The sequence below is a fragment of the Littorina saxatilis genome, linkage group LG9, assembly GCF_037325665.1.
Source record: "Littorina saxatilis isolate snail1 linkage group LG9, US_GU_Lsax_2.0, whole genome shotgun sequence".
NCBI lineage: Eukaryota > Metazoa > Mollusca > Gastropoda > Littorinimorpha > Littorinidae > Littorina > Littorina saxatilis.
Window position 1 is genome coordinate 44,799,701 of NC_090253.1, and position 25,657 is coordinate 44,825,357.

Below are 25,657 nucleotides of genomic sequence, written 5' to 3' on the forward strand. Positions count from 1 at the left end.
AGAGAGAGGTACGGATGAAGGGAGGGAGAGAGAGAGAGGTACGGAGAAAGAAAGTGAGAGAGAGATAGAGGGAGCAAAGGAGGAAGAGAGAGAGGTATGGCGGAGAGAGACAGAGAGAGGGGGCAAAGAAGGGAGGGAGAGAGAGAGGTACGGAGGAAGGGAGAGAGAGGCAGCAAAGGAGGGAGGGAGAGAGAGAGGTACGGAGGAAGGGAGAGAGAGAGGGAGCAAAGGAGAGGCAGATAGAGAGAGAGAGGTAAGGAGGGAGGGAGAGAGAGATGGAGCAAAGAAGGGAGGGAGAGAGAGAGTTACGGAGGGAGGAAGAGAGAGAGAGAGTGAGCAAAGGAGGGAGGGAGAGAGAGAGGTAAGGAGGGAGGGAGAGAGAGAGGGAGCAAAGGAGGGAGGAAGAGAGAGAGAGGTACGGAGGGAGGGAGAGAGAGTCAGAGAGGGAGCAAAGGAGGGAGGGAGAGAGATAGGTAAGGAGGGAGGGAGAGAGAGAGGGAGCAAAAGAGGGAGGGAGAGAGAGGTACGGAGGAAGGGAGAGAGAGAGAGGGAGCAAAAGAGGGAGGGAGAGAGAGAGAGGAACGGAGGAAGGGAGAGAGAGAGGGGGAGCAAAAGAGGGAGGGAGAGAGAGAGAGAGGAGTACGAAGGAAGGGAGAAAGAGAGAGGGAGCAAAGGAGGGAGGGAGAGAGAGAGGTAAGGAGGGATAGAGAGAGGGAGCAAAGGAGGGAGGGAGAGAGTCTTTGTCATTTGTTGGTTTGTGCAGTGCAGTTGTTTTGTCAGTTATTCTTCTCTTCATTTGTTCTATCGTCTTTCTTCTTCTTTTTTGTGTGTGTATTTTTGTGTTTTTGTGCCTGAAGAAGACCCTTAGGTCGAAACGTCGCTGTTATTCGTTCCGTGTTCGTCATTTTAACGTGAGTACATTGCTTTTTGGTCTCTTTATTGTTCCCTCTCACGTGCAGTCGCCATTGTTTAATACATGTTTTAATGTGTTTTGTATAATCCGGAAGCAGGAGTTTAAAACCTATATATATATAAAGGGAAAAGTCTGGGTTGTGGCACTCGATCACTAGGTGGGGCACTGCCCTTCGCTCCCTGTTACCCGAGTCCCAATCCTCGTGGTAAGGCGTCCGCCCCGTGATTGGGAGGTCGTGGGTTCGAACCCCGGCCGGGTCATACCTAAGACTTTAAAATTGGCAATCTAGTGGCTGCTCTGCCTGGCGTCTGGCATTGTGGGGTTAGTGCTAGGACTGGTTGGTCAGGTGTCCGAATAATGTGACTGGGTGAGACATGAAGCCTGTGCTGCGACTTCTGTCTTGTGTGTGGCTCACGTTATATGTCAAAAGCAGCACCGCCCTGATATGGCCCTTCGTGGTCGGCTGGGCGTTAAGCAAACAAACAAACAAACAAACCCGAGTGCCAACAACAATAGGATGAGCATCAGAAGTGAAGATAAAGAGGGAATTTTTTTTCTCTGCGCGCGCGCCAGCAAGCAGGATGTCTCAGAACTGAAGCGGTAATAGTATGATATATTGCTATTTCATATGTTACGTGGATTTCCATTGGTCAATTGGGCAAAACTGAGCTCAGTGCAAAAGTGATATCGACGACATTTCCGTCGATATCAGTTTTGATATCGACGACCTCTTTATTGCTTCCCCACTTCAAAAACAAAAACACCTACATTTAAAAACAAACAAATATATATGAAAATGTAATTATCCCAGAATTTAGTTGAGCAAGTGACCAAAGACTTTTTGAAAGAAAAGACATTTTGAAATACTGAAAAGTACAAGAAAAGAGTGAACAAAAAGAAATAATAATCAGAGGGAGGGATATGGAACAGCTAGCCAAACCTGAGACAAATACTTTTGTAATTTCTTTACAGTAAATACAAAATGTCCAGAGAATTAGCAATATATCTAACATTGACTGACTGCGTGACGATATCTTCTGCTATTGGTCTGTTTCGACAGTGATATCAAAATCTCGACCTCCGGTCTTGATTTTGATATCACTGTCTCAACAGACCATAGCAGAAGATATCATCACACAGTCCGTCAATATTGGGGACTAATTACAGGCGATGGGTTTATGGGTCACGTGATTATATATATGAAGTCTTCTATCGCGCGCGTATCTCCAGACTCGGACTCAAGGCGCAGGGATCTATTTATGCCGTGTGAGATGGAATTTTTTACACAATACATCATGCATTCACATCGACCAGCAGATCGCAGCCATTTCGGCGCATATCCTACTTTTCACGGCCTATTATTCCAAGTCACACGGGTATTTTGGTGGACATTGTTTTATCTATGCCTATACAATTTTGCCAGGAAAGACCCTTTTGTCAATCGTGGGATCTTTAACGTGCACACCCCAATGTAGTGTACACGAAGGGACCTCGGTGTTTCGTCTCATCCGAAAGACTAGCACTTGAACCCACCACCTAGGTTAGGAAAGGGGGGAGAAAATTGCTAACGCCCTGACCCAGGGTCGAACTCGCAACCTCTCGCTTCCGAACGCAAGTGCGTTACCACTCGGCCACCCAGTCCACGTGATGTGGGGGCGGAGCCAAACATTGGTTGATACTTACTGTGTTGACATTAGTTCATTGGCCCCGCCCCAACATCATATGACTTACTAATCCATGGGCTATCATTGGTTCATGTTTCTGGCGCTAAACTATCTGACAGGTAAAGAACTATTTTGATGTGACACGTTATTACTTGGTGCAAATACGCGCAGTGTTTAAAACCACTGACTTGGCGGACAGAACTGTGCATTCTCACAATTCGACACTTACTACATCCATAATAACCACACCGTTGATCAATCGCTGAGAAATGGCACAAATGACAGTTGGGGAAAACATTCAGAAGTTGGAATGATCTTACCGAACGGCTGGCAGACTTTTCCAGAAAGAACGATTTGGTGTACGTGGTCAAATACAGTCGTGCTGTTCAACTTGCGAACAAGAATTCAAAACAGCCTTTTCCAGACGAACTGAAGTATGCATACGCAAAACTTGTGTGCAAGTACTCAGGAAAAGGACGACTCACAGGCCGAGGTGCGAAGAGGAGCAATGGGTAAGCGGATTAATATTTAGTTGCTATACTTCTTATGCGTCCTTGTCACAGATAGTAACTCGTATGAATGTTTAATATTATTATTATTTTTTTTTTTAGGTTTACAATGTTTCAACATTCATTCCAGTATCGACTGACATTTTAACGAGAGCGGAAAGTCTGTCTGTCTGTCTGTCTGTCTGTCTGTCTGTCTGTCTGTCTGTCTGTCTGTCTGTCTGTCTGTCTGTCTCTCTCTCTCTCTCTCTCTCTCTCTGCGCGCACTTCTTCTTCTTCTTTGTCGGACAGATTTTTCACACAAATGACCAGGAAACCAGATTACGTAAGCCGTGTCAGCTGTACCCTTTGTAAAAGTCAGCGTAGCTCGAGAACGGCATTGAAGTATTTTCGGTGTTCTTTACCTTGCCCAGGAAGCAGCGCACACTCGAGTCAAGGACGTCGTAAAATGGCCCTCGGTCAAGTTTTCACCGAGAACCATTTTATGATGTCCTTAACAATTATGTGTTAGTCGGCTTAGAATATGCGCGCAGGTTTCAAAGTTTTGATCCATTCGATTATCTCAACAGACATCCTTTGATTGTAAAGTTGAATGATGGTTGAAAATACTTAACTTGAAAGTTTCCCGCTGTGGTAGATTTTTATGGTGGTTGTCACACAGGCAGCGACGGCTTTACTTGTCGGACCCAGTTGTGCGTTACCTCGCTTTTGCCTTTAATGACTGACTGACTGGCTGACTTTGGGGATTAACGTCCTCTTAGGTAACTAGGATCTATTTGGGAACATTTACTGTGATACTGTAAGAGGAGCAAGAAAAGAAAAGAATTTTTATTTTTTTAAAATAGGGGATGAGGGGGGGGGGGTAGATGGGGGGAGGGATGAGACCATGGAACTAGTTTTTAGAAGTTATGCAATAAAACATTTAAACATTGTAGGCTCAGACCACTTCGCCGTATTTAATCTTAGACACCGTACGTTATTAGACGCGAAAGTGCAATACTTAATGATTCGCTCAAAGCACTGTTGAAGCAACAATTTGTCTTTTGGTCGCAGATAAGGACATACTCTATCAAAACATGTGAATATACGTCTCAAGCATGACTAAACGCCCCGAAGGGCTCCGTCTAGTAACTCTATTTTTGATATCGTTTTTTAAATGTCAGCAATTTGCAATGAGGTCACCCATCATAGGTTATTAATTATTTCCATACGCCATCTAAGTGAAACGGAGGCATTTTGTATCGCTGATTTTATTTACAAACTGCTCTTGCAGCGGATCATTTGATCGGAACTAAATAAGTAAAGTGAAAATAGGTAAATAAATATATAGATGGATAAATCAGAAAACAAGATTGCAAAACATAAACACGTTCATAAAACATGTTAGTTTTCACTATTGCCGTAAACAAATTCTCTGCAAAAACATTGAAAGTCAAATACTGTTTTCGCCTCTGTTTCTTCTTGTTGTTGATTTTTTACATTAATTTTAGTCAAGTCTTGTAGATTTTATCTTTGAAATATTTGCTTTAGTGTTTCGTAACAGAATTAACTATGGTATTGTGTTGCTTAGTAGGGCCTACTTGATGCATGAATTGGCGTCTCGCAGAATTAAACGCCGCTGAGGAAGGCCTGGCAACAGGTCGAAAAGTTGGGCTGCCACTTGAAATTCTTTGTTAGGCTTTTCTTTTCCTTGATTTTGTTGACATCTCTCTCTCTCTCTCTCTCTCTCTCTTTCTCTGTGTATGTGTGTGTGTGTGTGTCTCTCTCTCTCTCTTTCCCTCTCTCTCTTTCTCTCTCTCACTCTCTCTCTTTCTCTCTCTCTCCCCCTCTCTCTCTCTCCCCTTTTCTCTCTCTCTCCCCGTCTCTCTCTGTCTTTCTCTCTCTCTCTTTTCTCTCTCTCTCTTTTCTCTCTCTCTCTCTCTTTCTCTCTCTCTCTCTCTCTCTCTCTCTCTCTCTCTCTCTCTCTTTCCCTGCTTCACAAACACAAATACACACGCACTAACACACACAAAGCAGCACGCTGGGATGCGGCAAATAGGGTAAGGCAGACTGGGATACGGCAAGTTGGGAGAGGCAGGATGGGATGCCGCCAACGCATCTAGCAGTGCAAATTCTACAGGGTGGTGGGGGGGGGGGGGGGGCGTTCTTTTAAATCAAGTTTTGCCCAGTTTTGATTTTGCCGGTTTTGGTAATCCTACATTCCTCCGTGCGACAGCGGACTAAATGCGCATTTAAAACTATTTAGATGTTTTGCTTAAATTTTGACTTGGAGCGAAATAAATTAAAACATCTTGTTCGTTGTGCTTTTGTTTTAAATTAAAGAGTATTCCATTTCTAAATTAAATATCACTTGCCTGTTAGCTCTTTATTGTTGTTGCAATAGTTGTATATACTTGGAAGAAAAAAAAAGCATACAACGAGACAGTTATGGTAGCCAAAGAAGCAAATATGAATAAGAGACCTTCCTCCGTTTTTACGTTTTACTGACAGATGGCTCAATTCGTCATCAATGACTTGTTATTGGCGCCACAAAGCCAAGAACTCACCCTTTTTTCTCCGGCGAGTATGACTCCAGGGCGTAACTCCACACACTCAGATTTGTTCAAGTGGTCAGTATTCCCAATGGGTAGGGAGGGGGGGCATGAAACCTGCTTAAGTGTGCCAGGTAACGTGTCACTATTTCAAGAAAACAAAACACCACAAAAGCTTCTTGTGTGATTAAAGAATTACTCAAGCGAGCGATAAGTGTGTGATCACATCCGTTCTGTACCCCAGGACAGCTTTAGAGAATGCGTCATACTCATTCAGCTATTTCCTTGTTCATGATCGAAAAGAATGGAAAGCTCCAAAACAAAAACAATCTTTGGAACTTTAAGCAAAGGGTTCTCTGAAGTTTCAACAATCATTTCAAGATATTGCCTTGACCGGGGAAAGATAACATAGATGGGTAAAAGCCGTCAAATATTTCATGAACTGATACACGTAAAATTGACGGGTGTAAGCCAGCAAATATTGTATGGACTATAAAAGCCTAAAAAGGAAGAACAGTGTTCTTGTTACGGCGATGACCTTAAAGGTTATCTCACAGAATGTTGTTTGAAACCCAACAGAAACAAATAAAAACAAAAACAAAAAGGTCAGACATTTAACGTAAGAGTTTAGAATATGATGCTTCGAAAAACTTATTGAATTAGTTATACATGTATACATCTGTTGAAGGCTTCTCGGTACCGTAAATATAAAAGAAGGCGAACATTCAAAGAACTATTGAGGTAGGGGTCCAAATCAAAAGTAACGAAATTGCCTTACTTTTGTTCTTAACCAATATACATTCAACATTTAATATACATGCCAAGCGTTTCAAGGGTGCTGCCAATTGTTTCTTTCAGCATTTGTTGAACATTTATTAACACTGTTTCTACAAGTAGACCCAAATTGATTTAGTCTTAAATTCCAACACAACGGGTTTTTTCTATACTGCATTTTACGTTTGACAAGAAACCTGATTTAGACCACCCAGATACGGTATTTGCAAAATATTTATCTCTTTTATATCATTTTTTCCAAAATTGTTGTTTATGAAATCGAAAATCACATCAAAAAATGTCACTATTCGATGTTCCCTCACTAATCTGGGTGTGAAGGGTTTTCTTGAAGCAGACACCGGGGCTTGCTAAACGATTGCCGCTTAAGCGGAGGGGAGTCAAGCGTGATTAAGTGCCTGGCCTGCCAATTGACACCTACCGGCGAAAACACACAATAGGCCACAAGGAAGTTTTCTTTTGTCGGAGAACAAGGAAGAGGCATGCTGGCTGTCTCTGGATCATAATTATGTAGACTATCTTTGAATATGTCCGAGTTTGTTTATGTTTGAGAAGGAGTACGCACAAGACAGACAGACAAGCAAATAACATAATTATAGACACTAAACAATCTAAGTAGTAAATGGATTTATGCTGATCTGTATGTGAGCAGCACACGTCTTCAGATGTCTATAAAAAGATGTATGAGCAACTGCAGAACTAAAACATGCAGAATATTATGAAGCATCGATTGGAGATAACTATTGCGAGCATGACCAAAATGTGAAATCATGTTTTTGACAGTTTTGAACTGCCAAAATGAAGTGAGGAAATGGAGTTTATCTTTTAAGCATTGCAAGGGGTTCTAGAACAGTCCGAGGGGGTATTGGGAGATAAGTGTTACCATACATGATGTACCTCAATCAACATTAGACATTCAGTGACTTTAAAACAGCCCTTACAGGCATGATCAGCGCGTTTTCCATGGATGATTGCGTTCATGTCTTTGATGAATTTGTCTCGACATTGCGCGTGTGTAACTTCACAACGAAGGGGTTAATTTGTCCAGTACTTTGAGTTTAAGAAATAATTGTTATGGTCATATTTGTTGTGCAAAAACTTCAGTTCGACCATTTTACACAGTTTTGAATGTTTATTTATTTATTTATTTATTTATTTATTTATTTATTTATTTATTATTTATTTATTTATTTATTTATTTATTTATTTATTTATTTATTTATTTATTTATTTATTTATTTATTTATTTATTTATTTATTTATTTATTAAGGAGATTTCTATAGCGCATAACGAAAAGCACTATGCGCTTTACAATATCACTAAGTATAAGCACACGCAAACATACTCTGATTAAATAGAACTTAGTTTAGCAAGACATACTAAGAACACTAAACATTTGAGTTCATGCAAAAATTGAGAACTAAATTAAATACTGGACAAGCGATTTAAATAAGCTTAAGGCCTACACCAACTGCAATGGGCTAATTCAAATACAAAAGTTTAGTTAACTATAAAAGGCAGTGCATAAAACTCCATAATCCTAAGAGGGTCAAACAAATAAGAAACATAAGACTAGATAGTGTCTGTAAAAGAAGCCGACATTTACCCTTTTCTCCAACATTTGTTCCAAAACACACCTCCGAATGATTGTCGATGACTCGAAAGCTTTCCTATCTTGTGATTGCCTTGAACCTAGCAACAACTGCTTTGTGTTTAATAACTATCATCATGTATTGAATCCCGTGCTCTTTCTTCGGCGGAGGTGGGAGGGGGGGGGGGGGGTTAGATATTTTGCTGGTAGTATTTTTTTCGACCGAGCTATCTATATTCGTTGGGCAGTTTTCTTTGTCGGACAGATTTTTTACACAAATGACCAGGAAACCAGATTACGTAAGCCGTGTCAGCTGTACCCTTTGTAAAAGTCAACGTAGCTCGAGAACGGCATTGAAGGCATGATCAGCGCGTTTTCCATGGATGATTGCGTTCATGTCTTTGATGAATTTGTCTCGACATTGCGCGTGTGTAACTTCACAACGAAGGGGTTCTTTACCTTGCCCAAGAAGCAGCGCATTTATGAGAATACGTCACACACTCGAGTCAAGGACGTCGTAAAATGGGCCTCGGTCAAGTTTTCACCGAGAACCATTTTATGATGTCCTTAACAATTATGTGTTAGTCGGCTTAGAATATGCGCGCAGGTTTCAAAGTTTTGATCCATTCGATTATCTCAACAGACATTCTTTGATTGTAAAGTTGAATGCGGGCACATAATGGTTGAAAATACTTAAATTGAAAGTTTCCCGCTGTGGTAGATTTTTATGGTGGTTGTCACACAGGCAGCGACGGCTTTACTGGTCGGACCCAGTTGTGCGTTACCTCGCTTTTGCCTTTAATGACTGACTGACTGGCTGACTTTGGGGATTAACGTCCTCTGAGGTAACTAGGATCTATTTGGGAACATTTACCGTGATACTGTAAGAGGAGCAAGAAAAGAACAGAAAAAAGATTTAAAACAAAATAGGGGATGAAGGGGGGGGGGGGGGTAGATGGGGGGAGGGATGAGACCATGGAACTAGTTTTTAGAAGTTATGCAGTCAAACATTTCAATCAATCAATGAGTCTTATATCGCGCATATTCCGTGGGTACAGTTCTAGGCGCTCTGCAGTGATGCCGTGTGAGATGAAATTTTATACGGCCAGTAGATTGCAGCCATTTCGGCGCATATTTACCTTTCATTCCAAGTCACACGGGTATAGGTAGACAATTATTAACTGTGCCTAAGCAATTTTGCCAGGAAAGACCCCTTTGTCAATCGTGGGATCTTTAACGTGCACACCCAATGTAGTGTACACATTTAAACATTGTAGGCTCAGACCACTTCGCCGTATTTAATTTTAGACACCGTACGTTATTAGACGCGAAAGTGCAATACTTAATGATCCGCTCAAAGCACTGTTGAAGCAACAATTTGTCTTTTGGTCGCAGATAAGGACATACTCTATCAAAACATGTGAATATATGTCTCAAGCATGACTAAACGCCCCGAAGGGCTCCGTCTAGTAACTCTATTTTTGATATCGTTTTTTAAATTTCAGCAATTTGCAATGAGGTCACCCATCATAAAATAAGGTTATTAATTATTTCCATACGCCATCTAAGTGAAACGGAGGCATTTTGTATCGCTGATTTTATTTACAAACTGCTCTTGCAGCGGATCATTTGATCGGAACTAAATAAGTAAAGTGAAAATAGGTAAATAAATATATAGATGGATAAATCAGAAAACAAGATTGCAAAACATAAACACGTTCATAAAACATGTTAGTTTCCACTATTGCCGTAAACAAGTTCTCTGCAAAAACATTTTTTTTTGTTGGTTTAAACATAAGTTTATTTTAACAAGGGTTACAATCATGACATGTATACAAAGTTCACAGAAACAGCAACAAGCTAGAAGCTTATAGTGGTGTTCCTGCATGACAGTACAACATAAGGCGGTAACGGGTGAAAAATTTGTCTCAATAAACCAAATCTATTAATAACGTAATGAACGTTGCATAATGATTATAAAGAAAGACAGTAAAGGAAGGAAGGAGGGAAAGAAGATGAATAAAAGAAGAGGGATGGGTAGGAGATGTGCAGAAGTTTAAGTTGTTGTCCGGCTTGTAGAGCATTTATTCTGACTTACCCAAAGCGGCCTGAACGTTCAATGAACGAGTGTACGGTGGAAAAAATGTTCCTGTTCAAATCTAAAGAATACTGTCTGTCTCCGTTTAAAAGGTGGGGGAGGTGAATTGTGTGATTAGGGAGGGTATGTATAGTTTTTTGACGTGCTTCGCGATAATTTGGACAATCGAATATGAAGTGTTGTACGGATTCGGACGGGAATCCACAGTCACAAGATGCATCTGTAGCAACGTGACGTCTCACTAGATCGTTATTGAGATCACTTATATATAACCTGAGCTTACAGTGAATTATTTGTGACATGCGATCTCCAGAATAAAAATAACACGGCGGACTTAAATCGTTTTTTGACAAAAAGTGCTTAAATTCACTTAGGGAATCACTAAGTTTTATATAGTCTGGTAAAGAATTCCAGAGTTGTGTAGTAGATGGGAGAAATGAGTTTCTATATAATTCAGTTTTAAACGATGGAACTTTCCTGTCTAGAGGTCTGCGCCGGTGATATGGGTTATTAGTTGATATCAATGGTGGCAATATCGCTAATAAGTAGTTTGGCACCTTGCGGTGAACGATCTTGTGAAATAATATCAATTTATGACGTTTTCGCCTCTCTAGTAATGAAATAAAGCCTGACTCATCGTACAATTTTTGATGGCTTGTACCGCGGACTGCTCCAACAATGGTTCGAATTGCATCTAAGTGAATACTTTCGAGCTCGGTGGCTGCAAAAACATTGAAAGTCAAATACTGTTTTCGCCTCTGTTTCTTCTTGTTGATTTTTTACATTAATTTTAGTCAAGTCTTGTAGATTTTATCTTTGAAATATTTGCTTTGTGTTTCGTAACAGAATTAACTATGGTATTGTGTTGCTTAGTACTTGATGCATGAATTGGCGTCTCGCAGAATTAAACGCCGCTGAGGAAGGCCTGGGAACAGGTCGAAAATTTGGGCTGCCACTTGAAATTCTTTGTTAGGCTTTTCTTTTCCTTGATTTTGTTGACATCTCTCTCTCTCTCTCTCTTTCTCTGTGTATGTGTGTGTGTGTGTCTCTCTCTCTCTCTCTCTCTCTCTCTCTCTTTCTATCTCTCTTTCTCTCTCTCTTTCTCTCTCTCCCCCTTTCTCTCTCTCCCCCCTCTCTCTCTCTCTTTCTCTCTCTCTCCCCCCTCTCTCTCTAGTTTCTCTCTCTCTTTCTCTCTCTCTCTCAGTCACTCTCTCTCTCTCTCTCTCTCTCTCTCTCTCTCTCTCTCTCTCTCTCTTTCCCTGCCTCACAAACACAAATACACACGCACTAACACACACAAAGCAGCAGGACGGGATGCGGCAAATCGGGTAAGGCAGACTGGGATACGGCAAGTTGGGAGAGGCAGGATGGGATGCCGCCAACGCATCTAGCAGTGCAAATTCTACAGGGGGGGGGGGGGGGGGGGGCGTTCTTTTAAATCAAGTTTTGCCCAGTTTTGATTTTGCCGGTTTTGGTAATCCTACATTCCTCCGTGCGACAGCGGACTAAATGCGCATTTAAAACTATTTAGATGTTTTGCTTAAATTTTGACTTGGAGCGAAATAAATTAAAACATCTTGTTCGTTGTGCTTTTGTTTTAAATTAAAGCGTATTCCATTTCTGAATTAAATATCACTTGCCTGTTAACTCTTTATTGTTGTTGCAATAGATGTATATACTTGGAAGAAAAAAAAGGCATACAACGAGACAGTTTTGGTAGCCTGATTTAGACCACCTAGATACGGTATTTGCAAAATATTTATCTCTTTTATATTATTTTTCAAAATTGTTGTTTATGAAATCGAAAAATCACATCGAAAAATGTCACTATTCGATGTTCCCTCACTTAATCCGGGTGTGAAGGGCTTTCTTGAAGCAGACACCGGCGCTTGCTAAACGATTGCCGCTTAAGCGGAGGGGAGTCAAGCGTGATTAAGTGCCTGGCCTGCCAATTGACACCTCCCGGCGAAAACACATAATAGGCCACAGTTTCTCTATTTTTCACATTACGTTTCACTCTTAAAGTATTTAACAAAAGGTGGTCCTTAGTTTTAACATCTTTTTTGAAATAATATATGAATTAAAGATTATGCTTTTAATGGACACATTTTTCACACACATGACCAGGAAACCGGATTACGTAAGCCGTGTCAGCTGCAACCTTTGTAAAAGTCAACGTAACTCGAGAACGGCATTGAAGTACTTTCGGTGTTCTTTACATTGTCCAAGAAGCAACACACATGAGTATACTTGACACACTCGGGTTGTGCTTGGTTTGGCCATAAACACTATCTGGTCAAGGACGTCGTAAAATGGCCCTCGGTCAAGTTTTCACCGAGAACCATTTTATGATGTCCTTGACTATTATGTGTTAGTCGGCTTAGAATATGCGCGCAGGTTTGAAAGTTTTGAACCATTCGATTATCTCAACAGACATCCTTTGATGTAGTGGAGTAGTGGTAGGTGTCACGAAATGGGATATAAGTCTGTGATAAAGGTGATGTTTATTAAAAAATTATTAATATTCCTCTTACAACACGTCCACCCTATGACATGACTATACACTCAGAACGCATGCGCCAAAGCATATAAATAGCCTGCTGACAACCAAAATTGGGACATTTTGAAAAAAATATTGTATTTTGAAAAAAATATTGTAAAAAAACTAGTACATGTGGGGATTTACTTTTTGCACACAATTAAAGAAAGATTTTTCATTGTTTCAGAAATGTACTTTGTATTTGTCAAAAGGCTTGTTGTGTTTGTGTGGTATGCTATTGAAAATGTCAATAAATAGCCTGCTGACAACCAAAATTTGAAAATTTTGAAAAAAATATTGTATTTTGAAAAAAATATTGTAAAAAAACTAGTACATGTGGAGACTTACTTTTTGCACACAATTAAAGAAAGATCTTTCATTGTTTCAGAAATGTACTTTGTATTTGTCAAAAGGCTTGTTGTGTTTGTGTGGTATGCTATTGAAAATGTCAACAATTTAAATAAAAAAAAGTCCAGAGGCACCACATAAATACTACAGACATGTTTGAAAATATGCACAAAATGTTGTTAGTGAATACTCAAAAAAGAATTTACTAACCTGAATGATACAATGAGATGACTGGGTGATGACTATGATGAATATATCCATGTAGAAGAAAAGAAACACTTGCTGTCACAGTATTTACAGTGCCACAGAGCACAGCTCAACGCAAAACGCCACACCACATTCCAGGCACCAGAATCGAGTCCCATTGCGTTGGGTTTTATCCATAGAAGAAAAGAAACACTTGCTGTCACAGTATTTACAGTTTTTGTATAAATGACTTGTTTAGAACTCGGTTTATGCACGGAGAACATCCTTCTTTGTGTGCCACACTTCGAAGCACGGCTCAACACAAAGCGCCACAGCCATGTGGCCACAGCCGGAACATTCCCGGCACCAGAATCGCGTCCGTCCGCTTGCATTGGGTTTTGGCCAAAGTAGCATTGACACCTCGAGCTCTTGATTTGGCTAACTCATTCACCCTCATCACTCACTTATCCATCTATCACAACACCACTGTTTCATGCACACACAGTCACTACCTTCCTTCTGCACGCCGCTTCGCTTCGCAACAACACTGACAACTCGCGACATTTTGGAATCCTAAATATGAAACTAAGGCATGGGTTGGTCCCGTCAATGACCTGTAGTATCCAAACTAACCAATGAAATCAACTGTTCTGGGAGTTATTTGTCGCGTATGGTAATGCAGCCGACCTCTGAACCTATGACGTGGGTTTTCGTATGGAAAATCCCCAGCGTGGTATTTTCCACTTCCAACGCTACTATTAAGGCGGTGTGAGGCGAAGCGACTCACGCACCTTACGCACGGATTCTGGCGGCGTGCTGACAACGGCATGATCAGTGAACGCTTGTATTCGGGCGGCGCGTCGCGAAAAAGTCCTATCACGGTCGGGCTTGCTTGGTCTTGCCCTTTTCTTTCTCTCTTTTTTTTTTTTTTTTTTTTTTTTTTTTTTTTTTTAGCGTATCATCAACTCACGTCCCTAAAAGGAAAATTTCCCGTGAGGACGTTAAGGACCCCTAGATTCCAGATGTTTATTATTATGAAAATGTTCGTGCCACCCACGCGCTTTTTCACGCTAGAAGCCAACAAAAAAGTTTATTTCATGTTGATTAATCACATTACTTATGAAAGTCTTATGTTTTCTCGTGCGCACGTGTGCGAGTGTGTGTGTGGGAAAATATTAAACAGCTGTGCTTTCATGTTACCATTCAGAGAGTGCTTTGATCATAATTAAGCTTTAAGCCCGCGTGAGAAACAGACGATACTTCTGCACGTATGGTTTGATATCTGCCGGGAACATTTTTTATGACGTGTATAATTTGACTGATTAGGCAAAGGGATTACACGAAACCGACTCAAGCCTTGTTGAATGTCAAAGAATTCAAGCATGCCGAAGTGTCTGTACGGGCCTGAGGAAAAGCACCTTCGGTAACCGTTTCATGTCCAATCCTAAAACGTGTATGGGAATACTTTAAGCATAACATTCGGGTGGGTTTTTTTCGAATAGAAAATATATAATACATCCATGCGATTTTATGGAATAACTCTGTTAAGTGTTTTTGTTATTGTTGCCAGAACAGCATGATCATATTCTGTAAGATAAAATCGGTTATTGTCAGTTTGTTTGTTTCCTTTTGTACACAGCGAAAACAAAATCGAATAGAAATTATACATCCATGCATTTTTCATGGAATAACTCCCTGAAGTGGTGTTGTTGTTGTTGTTGTTGTTGTTGTTGTTGTTGTTGTTGTTGTTGTTGTTGATGTTGTTGTTGTTGTTGTTGCGAGAACAGCTTGATAATATTCTGTGAGATAAAATCGGTTTTTGTTAGTTTGTTTTATTTTGTACAATAAAGATATTAAACATTTTTCGCCAAGATTTCATGGTCTCGCCTAGGTGACAATGGCCGCAAGCATAAACGCTGTTTTGACCACGAGTTGAATGTATGTAAATTTCTATTTGTGTCCCCAGAATAAGATTCTATTTGGGACATGAGGTGGTTGTACGCTAAGAAAAAGCTGGGTGTGTGGGGGTGGGGCCGGGAGGATGACGGGAGTGGGGCTGTACAAGTTAAAAGTTGCGTTGATAAAAGTTATAAGCGTTTGGTATTGGGCGTTGAGAATCATCCAATACAATTGACACTGGACATTTGAAGACGCAACAGTGGTCGACACGGGGAGCATCATAAACACCGCCCAATTGGATTGCATGACTTGACCGTCCTGCAGTGATGTCGTTCTCGTCGGCTATTGGTCAGTGGATTTTGAGAGCACACGTGCCGGGCAATTAAGGTGTTCATATGATTGGTTAATACACTGACACGGTTCTCACCCCTTTGAGAGGTCGTGGCCTACATAAAGTTAGTTCGTTTCGCAAATTAGCAAAAATCCTCAAAAAAAGTCGATAGTCACAGAGACTTTGTGTTCATAACAACCCAAAAACCAGAAGAAAAAGACCTGAGAGGCTACCTGGAGCTCTGCCTCACCTCTATGGTGACTGCTAGGCAGAAGCAGAGCCCCGAGGCTCTCATCAACTTATTAACGGATACCTACTGTTTTGTGACAAAAAATAAAGTGTCCGTCCCTAAACCAGACACCTATCTCATGGCCCTCAGCGCTCTCGCGGGGAGCAGAGATCTGTCGTCTGAGGAAATTCTCACAATTAAAAAATCACTGCAAGTCCCTTGTAATTCTGGACTCCCTAAATGGGGGGCAAAATAAAATAAAGCCAGCATAAATATATGATCGTCATTTGTCAACGGTATTAACTTAAACAAAGGGGACACACAGCTCGCAGGGAGGGAAGGGCATTGCCCCACCTCGCGGGCGAGTGCGTGTTTTTTTTTTTTTTCCTGATGGTTTTAAACTCCTGTTTTCGGATTACACAATAAACATAAAAACATGATTATATAAACGAGAGGATAGCTGTTTCCTCTCTCAGTTAATACTGCTAATGTGACGTCGCCTCCCCTGCGACTATTGTAGTGGCGGGGAGGTCGACGGACAACGCAGATAGATCTTTTTATCCCATTTAAAATTAACAAATGCCGCATAGCAACTCATGCGTGCGTCAATGAAATGATGTATCCAAATGTTACTACCCTATAGAAGATCAGTATTACGTTTTGCGCATGTTCTTTATATTTTTCTCACAATGTTGTCACTTTTAAACCTTCTAACAGGTGGTCCTGAGTTTTATCTTTTTCTTAACGAAACTAAAATTGAATTAAAAATCCATGTTTTTAATGGTCCTTCCCCTAGGAAGTCAACGCATATAAACACACCGGTGACACTGTGACGGTTCCCCTACGCTTTGTGTTCGGTGCCCTGACCCTTTGTGTTCGGTTCCCACTCGGTTCCCACACGCCAAAATTCGCGGACAAAACATCCATTTATGGTAGTATTACGCAATGTTGCTCTCTGAGAATGGTCTTGTTAGATCTGTGAGTGTTTACACTACATGCCTAGGTGCTGTTGGATTGAAGGTTTTTGATATTTTAGCCGTTATTAGGTAGAATGCCTTCCACTTTACTGCAAAACTGCATAATTCGTAGCATCGGCAAGAAATATCCTACCAAAAAATGCCTGCTTGGAACTGTCGTTGGTCCAGCAAAAAGTTCAACATGTCTGTAGCAGACAGCCCAAGTTTCAAGATTGTAGGGCCATCCAAACAGCCGTAATAATAAAAACAACAAAAGTAGTCAGTGAAATTGGCTGTGTTCGGTCCCCACACACTTTTGTGACGTAGGCGTGACGGTTCCCATAATTCATTGTGTCGGTCCCCACTTTCTGTGTCGGACCCCACTTTCGACCTAATTTCTCTGTGACGGACCCCACAACCAGCCTATTTTGTGTCGGTCCCCACACCTTCTTGGATTTATGACTTGCCGGTTACTTGTATCATTGTATTCATTGAATCTAATTGTCTCGGAGTTATTTTTCAGCAACAACCGGCAAGGCAGCACCTTTTGTGATACCAAGTAAGTCAGATGACATCAGTATGTGTGTGTATGTGTGTGTGTGTGAGAGAGAGAGAGAGAGAGAGAGAGAGAGAGAGAGAGAGAGAGAGAGAGAGAGAGAGAGAGAGAGAGAGAGAGAGAGAGAGAGAGAGAGACTAACTTTATTAGTTTATGCCACAAATAATATATAACATTATTTATCTCTGGGACGGTTCCCAGTATACCAGCAAATTATGTGTTGATCCACCCACACCTTCTTGAACTGGCCTTCCCAATATCTACTCTTAGTCTTACGGCCTTGGAGATATGCAATTTGGCACATTTTTAAAATAAAAGATCCACCTGTCGTATGTGAGATTCAGTTTTCAGAGCAAAATGCTGCCCAGGGACTTCTAGTGGTGATTGAAAAAAAAAACAAGTCGCGTAAGGCGAAAATACAATATTTAGTCAAGTAGCTGTCGAACTCACAGAATGAAACGCAATGCCATTTTACTCGTAGCATCGTCAGGCCACCGCTCATGGCAAAGGCAGTGAAATTGACAAGAAGAGCGGGGTAGTAGTTGCGCTAAGAAGGATAGCACGCTTTTCTGTACCTCTCTTTGTTTTAACTTTCTGAGCGTGTTTTTAATCCAAACATATCATATCTATATGTTTTTGGAATCAGGAACCGACAAGGAATAAAATGAAAGTGTTTTTAAATTGATTTGGACAATTTAATTTTGATAATAATTTGTATATATTTAATTTTCAGAGCTTGTTTTTAATCCGAATATAACATATTTATATGTTTTTGGAATCAGCAAATGATGGAGAATAAGATAAACGTAAATTTGGATCGTTTTATAAATTTTTATTTTTTTTTACAATTTTCAGATATTTAATGACCAAAGTCATTAATTAATTTTTAAGCCACCAAGCTGAAATGCAATACCGAACCCCGGGCTTCGTCGAAGATTACTTGACCAAAATTTCAACCAATTTGGTTGAAAAATGAGGGCGTGACAGTGCCGCCTCAACTTTCACGAAAAGCCGGATATGACGTCATCAAAGACATTTATCAAAAAAATGAAAAAAACGTTCGGGGATTTCATACCCAGGAACTCTCATGTCAAATTTCATAAAGATCGGTCCAGTAGTTTAGTCTGAATCGCTCTACACACACACACACACACACACGCACGCACGCACATACACCACGACCCTCGTTTCGATTCCCCCTCGATGTTAAAATATTTAGTCAAAACTTGACTAAATATAAAACAAGTCGCGTAAGGCGAAAATACACTATTTAGTCAAGTAGCTGTCGAACTCACAGAATGAAACTGAACGCAACGCAACGCAGCAAGACCGTATACTCGTAGCATCGTCACTCCACCGCCCGTGGCAAAGGCAGTGCACGTGGAATTGACAAGAAGAGCGGGGTATTCGTTGCGCTGAGAAGGATAGCACGCTTTTCTGTACGTCTCTTTGTTTTAACTTTTTGAGCGTGTTTTTAATCCAAACATATCATATCTATATATTTTTGGAATCAGGAACCGACAAGGAATAAGATGAAAGTGTTTTTAAATTGATTTCGAAAAAAAAAAATTGATAATAATTTGTATATATTTAATTTTCAGAGCTTGTTTTTAATCCGAATATAACATATTTATATGTTTTTGGAATCAGCAAATGATGGAGAATAAGATAAACGTAAATTTGGATCGTTTTATAAATGTTTATTTTTTTTTACAATTTTCAGATTTTTAATGACCAAAGTCATTATTTAATTTTTAAGCCACCAAGCTGAAATGCAATACCGAACCCCGGGCTTCGTCGAAGATTACTTGACCAAAATTTCAACCAATTTGGTTGAAAAATGAGGGCGTGACAGTGCCGCCTCAACTTTCACGAAAAGCCGGATATGACGTCATCAAAGACATTTATCAAAAAAATGAAAAAAACGTTCGGGGATTTCATACCCAGGAACTCTCATGTCAAATTTCATAAAGATCGGTCCAGTAGTTTAGTCTGAATCGCTCTACACACACACACACACACACACACACACGCACGCACGCACACACATACGCACATACACCACGACCCTCGTTTCGATTCCCCCTCGATGTTAAAATATTTAGTCAAAACTTGACTAAATATAAAGAGTACTTGCCTGTGTCAAGTATGTGTCTTTATCCACGCTTGTTGTAAGAGGCAACTTTTCCCAGCTCCTTGTGTTCATGACTGCTTTCTCTTAAAATTAATTACTTTATGACAGTCAGAATACAATGGAACAAGGCTACATAAACCCTGACAGCCTACGACAACGGCCCGACTAAGGCTCAACACCGCGCCAATAAATTCAGCATTGGGCCAATGTTGGGCCATGATTGCTCCGTTTTCGTAGGCTATCAGGGTCAAAGATACATATTGGTAAACTAGTAAAATACATGTTCAGCATCATCAGCAATACCACAAAAGGATTAAAACAAGAAATTCCTCCGATAGGAACTACACCCCCGTCAAAGGGAAATAACCTTCTCAGTTGGTGGCAGTGAGAATGGTTATTTCCCTTTGACCAACGGGGGTGTCCGTCTATACCAGGCCTTGTATAATTTTAATCCACCAATAACTCCCTAACCGTGTGTTTGACTGGTCCCAATTTTTGTAAGGACCGTCTCAGGAATGTATAGAACCTGTTCACCAAGTTTGGTGACGATCGGTCCGTTCATTCTTGAGATCTACTTGCGAACACAAACACATCGAGTGAAACCTATACACACCCCTATACCGGGGGTGTAAAAATCCTATTAGCTGTATGTCAGCGGCACAATGCAACCAGAACCAGCGTTTATGTGGAGTGATCGGGTGCTGGTCACTACCGCGAGCGTCACTACCGCGAGTACCACTACCGCGTCTCACACTAAAGTTGTGTTTCCGTACCCGCGATAGCGTTTTTCCAGCGGTGCGACGAAAATCAAGCACATAGAAAATGACCAGGAGTGTTTCCACACGCGCGACGCGTTAGCGGCGCGACAAGCGGCAAGCGACGCGATTTTTTTGAAAGGGTCCTGGAGCGATTTTTTCGCGTTGTCGCGCGGCAACGCGGGAGTTTACAGATTTTACCGCATGTTTAAAACGCAAGTACGGAAACACGTCACGCGTTTGCGCGCGTTTTCTTTTGTCGCTGCCGCTGTCGCGGGTACGGAAACAGAACTTACCGCGAGTACGACACTACCGCGAGTACGACACTACCGCGAGTATAACACTACCGCGTGTCACACTACCGCGAGTATAACATTACCGCGTGTCATTTTATGACTTCCATGGCTGAAGGCAAAGGTTGAAATGTTTCCTTGAAATATAAAACAAAAAGGCCTGGTCTGTTCTCTGAACACTAATTCAATGTTTGTCATGCTAACCAAGAACTCAAAACGATCAGAACACACTATCAGAATACATATAGAATGGGTTGCTTCCAATCAAAGCCGTTAGAACACAAACTCACAAGAAGTAAGTTTGCATGCGTTCTCTCTACGGTTATGGTACTCGCGGTTGTGGTACGCGCGGTAGTGTGACACGCAGCAGTGTTATACTCGCGGTAGTGTCGTACTCGCGGTAGTGTGACACGCGGTAGTGTTACACGCGGTAGTGTCGTACTCGCCGTAGTGTGACACGCGGTAGTGACGCTCGCGGTAGTGTCGCATAACCGGAGTCAGTGATCTGGAAAGGTGTCAATCTCTCTCTCTCTCTCTCTCTCTCTCTCTCACTCTCTCTCTCTCTCTCTCTCTCTCACACACACACACACACACACACACACACACACACACACACACACACACACACACACACTCACATACTGATGTCATCTGACTTACTTGGTATCACAAAAGGTGCTGCCTTGCCGGTTTTTGTTGAAAAATAACTCCGAGACAATTAGATTCAATGAATACAATGATACAAGTAACCGGCAAGTCATAAATCCAAGAAGGTGTGGGGACCGACACAAAATAGGCTGGTTGTGGGGTCCGTCACAGAGAAATTAGGTCGAAAGTGGGGTCCGACACAGAAAGTGGGGACCGACACAATGAATTATGGGAACCGTCACGCCTACGTCACAAAAGTGTGTGGGGACCGAACACAGCCAATTTCACTGACTACTTTTGTTGTTTTTATTATTACGGCTGTTTGGATGGCCCTACAATCTTGAAACTTGGGCTGTCTGCTACAGACATGTTGAACTTTTTGCTGGACCAACGACAGTTCCAAGCAGGCATTTTTTGGTAGGATATTTCTTGCCGATGCTACGAATTATGCAGTTTTGCAGTAAAGTGGAAGGCATTCTACCTAATAACGGCTAAAATATCAAAAACCTTCAATCCAACAGCACCTAGGCATGTAGTGTAAACACTCACAGATCTAACAAGACCATTCTCAGAGAGCAACATTGCGTAATACTACCATAAATGGATGTTTTGTCCGCGAATTTTGGCGTGTGGGAACCGAGTGGGAACCGAACACAAAGGGTCAGGGCACCGAACACAAAGCGTAGGGGAACCGTCACAGTGTCACCGGTGTGTTATAGCGCTGTGTCTCATTTGTTGAAGATTCTTACATCTGAGAAAACTTCCACTTTAAACTTGTGCAGTAATAACTGGCCAGCAGTCCGTCAAATGTCCGTTACTACATGTATCCAAACACTTACTACAATGACTCCTTGATTACTGCGGTAATTCAAAATATGATTTTTTCTCTCACTTTTGTTGCTAGTGTACCACCCCAACGTATGATTATACATGTTGCTAGTGTACCACCCCAACGTATGATTATACATGTTGCTAGTGTACCACCCCAACGTATGATTATACATGTTGCTAGTGTACCACCCCAACGTATGACTATACATGTTGCTAGTGTACCACCCAACGTATGATTATACATGTTGCTAGTGTACCACCCCAACGTATGACTATACATGTTGCTAGTGTACCACCCCAACGTATGACTATACATGTTGCTAGTGTACCACCCCAACGTATGATGAGGGCCCCAAAGGGTTTAAAACCGTGATCGTGATTGGCGTTTTTTGACCTTTCTGTGACCGTGATTGCCGAAATTTCCATTTCTGTGATTGTGATGGGACTTTGCCCGTGATCCGTGATGAAAAAAAAATCAAGTCTCGTGATCGTGATCGTGATTTGTTTTCGTGATCGTGATGGGCATTATTGCAAAGCATTTTATTTTCAACGTACATTTTTCACAGCTGTATCACTCTATGATCCTCTAGTCTATTCGTCAAGGAGCCAACTCCGATTGAAGGGAAGCAACAACACATTCAGAAATATGATTTTGACAGCGATTGCTTCCCTTTAAAAGAGATCCAATCAGAAGGCAAATTGCAAAAGTCTTCCAAACTTCATCCAATGGAAGGGCTTCGTGCAAAAGTTTTGAGTGCATTCAGTCAAATTCGAATTCGAAGATCAAACATGGCGTGCAGCGGTACTGTCATCGAACTTCTGTTATATTTTGTGGATTCAAGCCAGACCAAAGCAGGCGGCGAGAATGCCTTCCTTGGTGGAAAGGTCAGGCTACGGGTCGGTCTTTCCGAAGACGAAATATCAAGGTATGTTGATCTATGTTGCTCTATGACTGTTCTGAATGTAGGCAAAGATCTTGAAATTTGTTCAAGATCTTTGAGTTTGAGTGAGATCATTGACATTGTCGACATTGCCACGTCCGGCTGTCACTCGCTCAGTGTGTCCTCGACTGGCTCGAGATCGAGTCTGCGTGTAGCCAAAACCGAAACTAGAAATGTGTTTTTCATCCCAGCAACGTGGACACGCTTGGCATAGATTCTAATTGTCGCTTCTTTGCATTAAGCTTGGATTTATATTAGCGCCTGTAAACTTTAATATCAACAATGGGTTAAATTCAGAAACAATGGCGGGGAGACGTGCCAGTTTGGATCACTTGATCCTCATGTCAAAGACGATCAAAGTCATGTTCGTTGGGGATTTTGTCAGGCATGCTACTTTTCCGGTAATTAACGGAAATTCGATAAAGCCGTTTTCAAAATCCGGTAAAGTCAAATTTTTTCCGGTGAAGTTAAAAAGTTTCCGCAAAAACGATCCGTGTGAATATCGCGCAACGCGACCAGGCGCCGGTCTCAATGAAGCCAGCGCACAGTAGTGTTGTTTTCACCAGTTTGGAGGTGTGTTGAATGGTGGTGGGGGGAGGCTAAAATGGGATTTTTAACAAGATCACAACACTATTACAGCCCGGAAAATGATGCCCAGAATGCACCAGATTGCACAGATTGTAACCGTTTTTTGACAAAATTTCCGGGGGGGCATGCCCCCGGACCCCCCTAGTTGGCTCGCCTGCTTCGCAGGCTCAGGCTTGTGGCTTCGCCACTGGCACTGCGCGCTTCTTTCAGGTAAAACCATTTTTGGCCTGTAGCATTCCTGTTTGTTTTTCAAGGACATGAAACCAGGCGATGGTGTACCCCCATCACACATTCATGTACTTTAATTTCAATCCACCCAATAGTTGGGGAGAAAATGGGTTTTCAAGATTTTGCTCTGGAAATGTCAAATTGTGCAAGTATATATTCATGTGTGTGAGTGAGGGTGTCTGAGTTGAATGTGTATGAGTGTAGAGAGAGAGAGAGAGAGAGAGAGAGAGAGAGAGAGAGAGAGAGAGAGAGAGAGAGAGAGAGAGAGAGAGAGATAACGAAATATATATATATAGAGAGAGAGAGAGAGAGAGAGAGAGAGAGAGAGAGAGAGAGAGAGAGAGAGAGAGAAAACAATGAAAACAACATTCTTGTTACTGATTACAAATCATGATATGTATTTCTATGTGTGTATGAAAGAGAATTAAAAAAATAATAATAAAAAGTGCAACAGTTCTCACTTTGTGTTGAATAAACAATAGATCCAGAGGAGCGAATTACTGTGTGGTTGTGTTTACTTTGACACGTGCTTTCTGTACATGCAACTTTTACCGTGACCGTGATTTGCCACTGGTGTTCGTGATCGTGAAAAAAAAAAATCAAGGTAACTGTGATCGTGAAAGCTAAAATTTCCCTTCCCGTGATCGTGATGATACCCCCCCTTTGGGGCCCTCTATGATTATACATGTTGCTAGTATACCACCACAACGTATGACTATACATGTTGCTAGTGTACCACCACAACGTATGATTATACATGTTGCTAGTGTACCACCACAACGTATGATTATACATGTTGCTAGTGTACCACCCCAACGTATGATTATACATGTTCATTTGGGGCAACCCTATCGTAATTTGAGATCAGGTTTTCCCCACATGTTTTCACATTTGACTAGCTAGCTGGTTTTCCTGTGCAGATAGAAAATAATACATAATTTCCGTGCGTCGAATTAATGTTTCAAAGTCTGAAATCTTGCTACATTCACTAAAGCATTGGCACAGTAAAAATATATTATATATTTATATTGTTTTCACCCAAAAATGTGGATTTGTTTGCTTTTTTTTATCAAACTACATTAAAAGTCTCAACATTCCTTCAGAAAGTGTCTCTCAATTTATCATATCAGCGACGATATGTATCATTTGTGTCAGAAAAAGAGAGACACGGGCAGAGAAAGAGACAGTGAGTGTGTGTGTGTGTGTGTGTGTGTGTGTGTGTGGATGCGTGCGTGTGTGAGTGTGTCTGTTTGTCTCCATGTGCGTGTTTGTGTGAGCGTGGGTGCGTATGTGTGTGAATGTGTGTGTGTGAGTGCGCGTGTCTGTGTGCGTGTTTGTGTATGTGTGTGTGCGTGTGTCTGTGTATGTATGCGTGTGTGTATGGTTGTGTGTACGTGTGTGTGTGTGAGTGTGTGTGTGTGTGTGTGTGTGTGCGTGTGCGTGTGTGCGTGTGTGTGTGTGTGTGTGTGTGTGTGTGAAATATATGTTGAATTAAGGAAGAGGGTGACAAAAGAAGACAAGGAAACTGAGTTTCTACAAAGGTACAACAAATCATTCATTTTTGTCGATTCTTTCTGAATTAAACGTCTTGAATGCCATAATACGTACCAGGTCCATACTTTGCAATCATCAAAAACATAAATGCTCTGCCAAGAGAAACAACCGCAGTTTATTGTCCTTTGAATGGGGACATTTTTCTCAGTTTTGGTCTCATTCGTATATACCTCGTATGTTACGGGTGTTGTGGTTGTTTTGTGTGGGTTTTTCCACTTAATTCTTACGGCAGTCAAGGGGTTAAACCTAAGAACTTCTTCTATTATAAAAAAAAATAACAATTATGACGAGAAAAACAAGCGCGGTATATTGCCTTTTGAATTGCAGAAACATGATTGCCTCCCCTGGACACTGTTTGCTCAGTTGTAGGATCATTCTTCTACCTCGTATGTTCTTTTTTTCCCCACCATTTTCTTTTCAACAAAATACTAACGGCAGTAAAAGGGTTGAAACTGAGAACTTTGTAATTTTAAATTTGATTTGTTCCTGGTGATTGTGTTAACAAAGAAGTCTTTGCGTGAAATTTGGACGAGATTATTGTTATA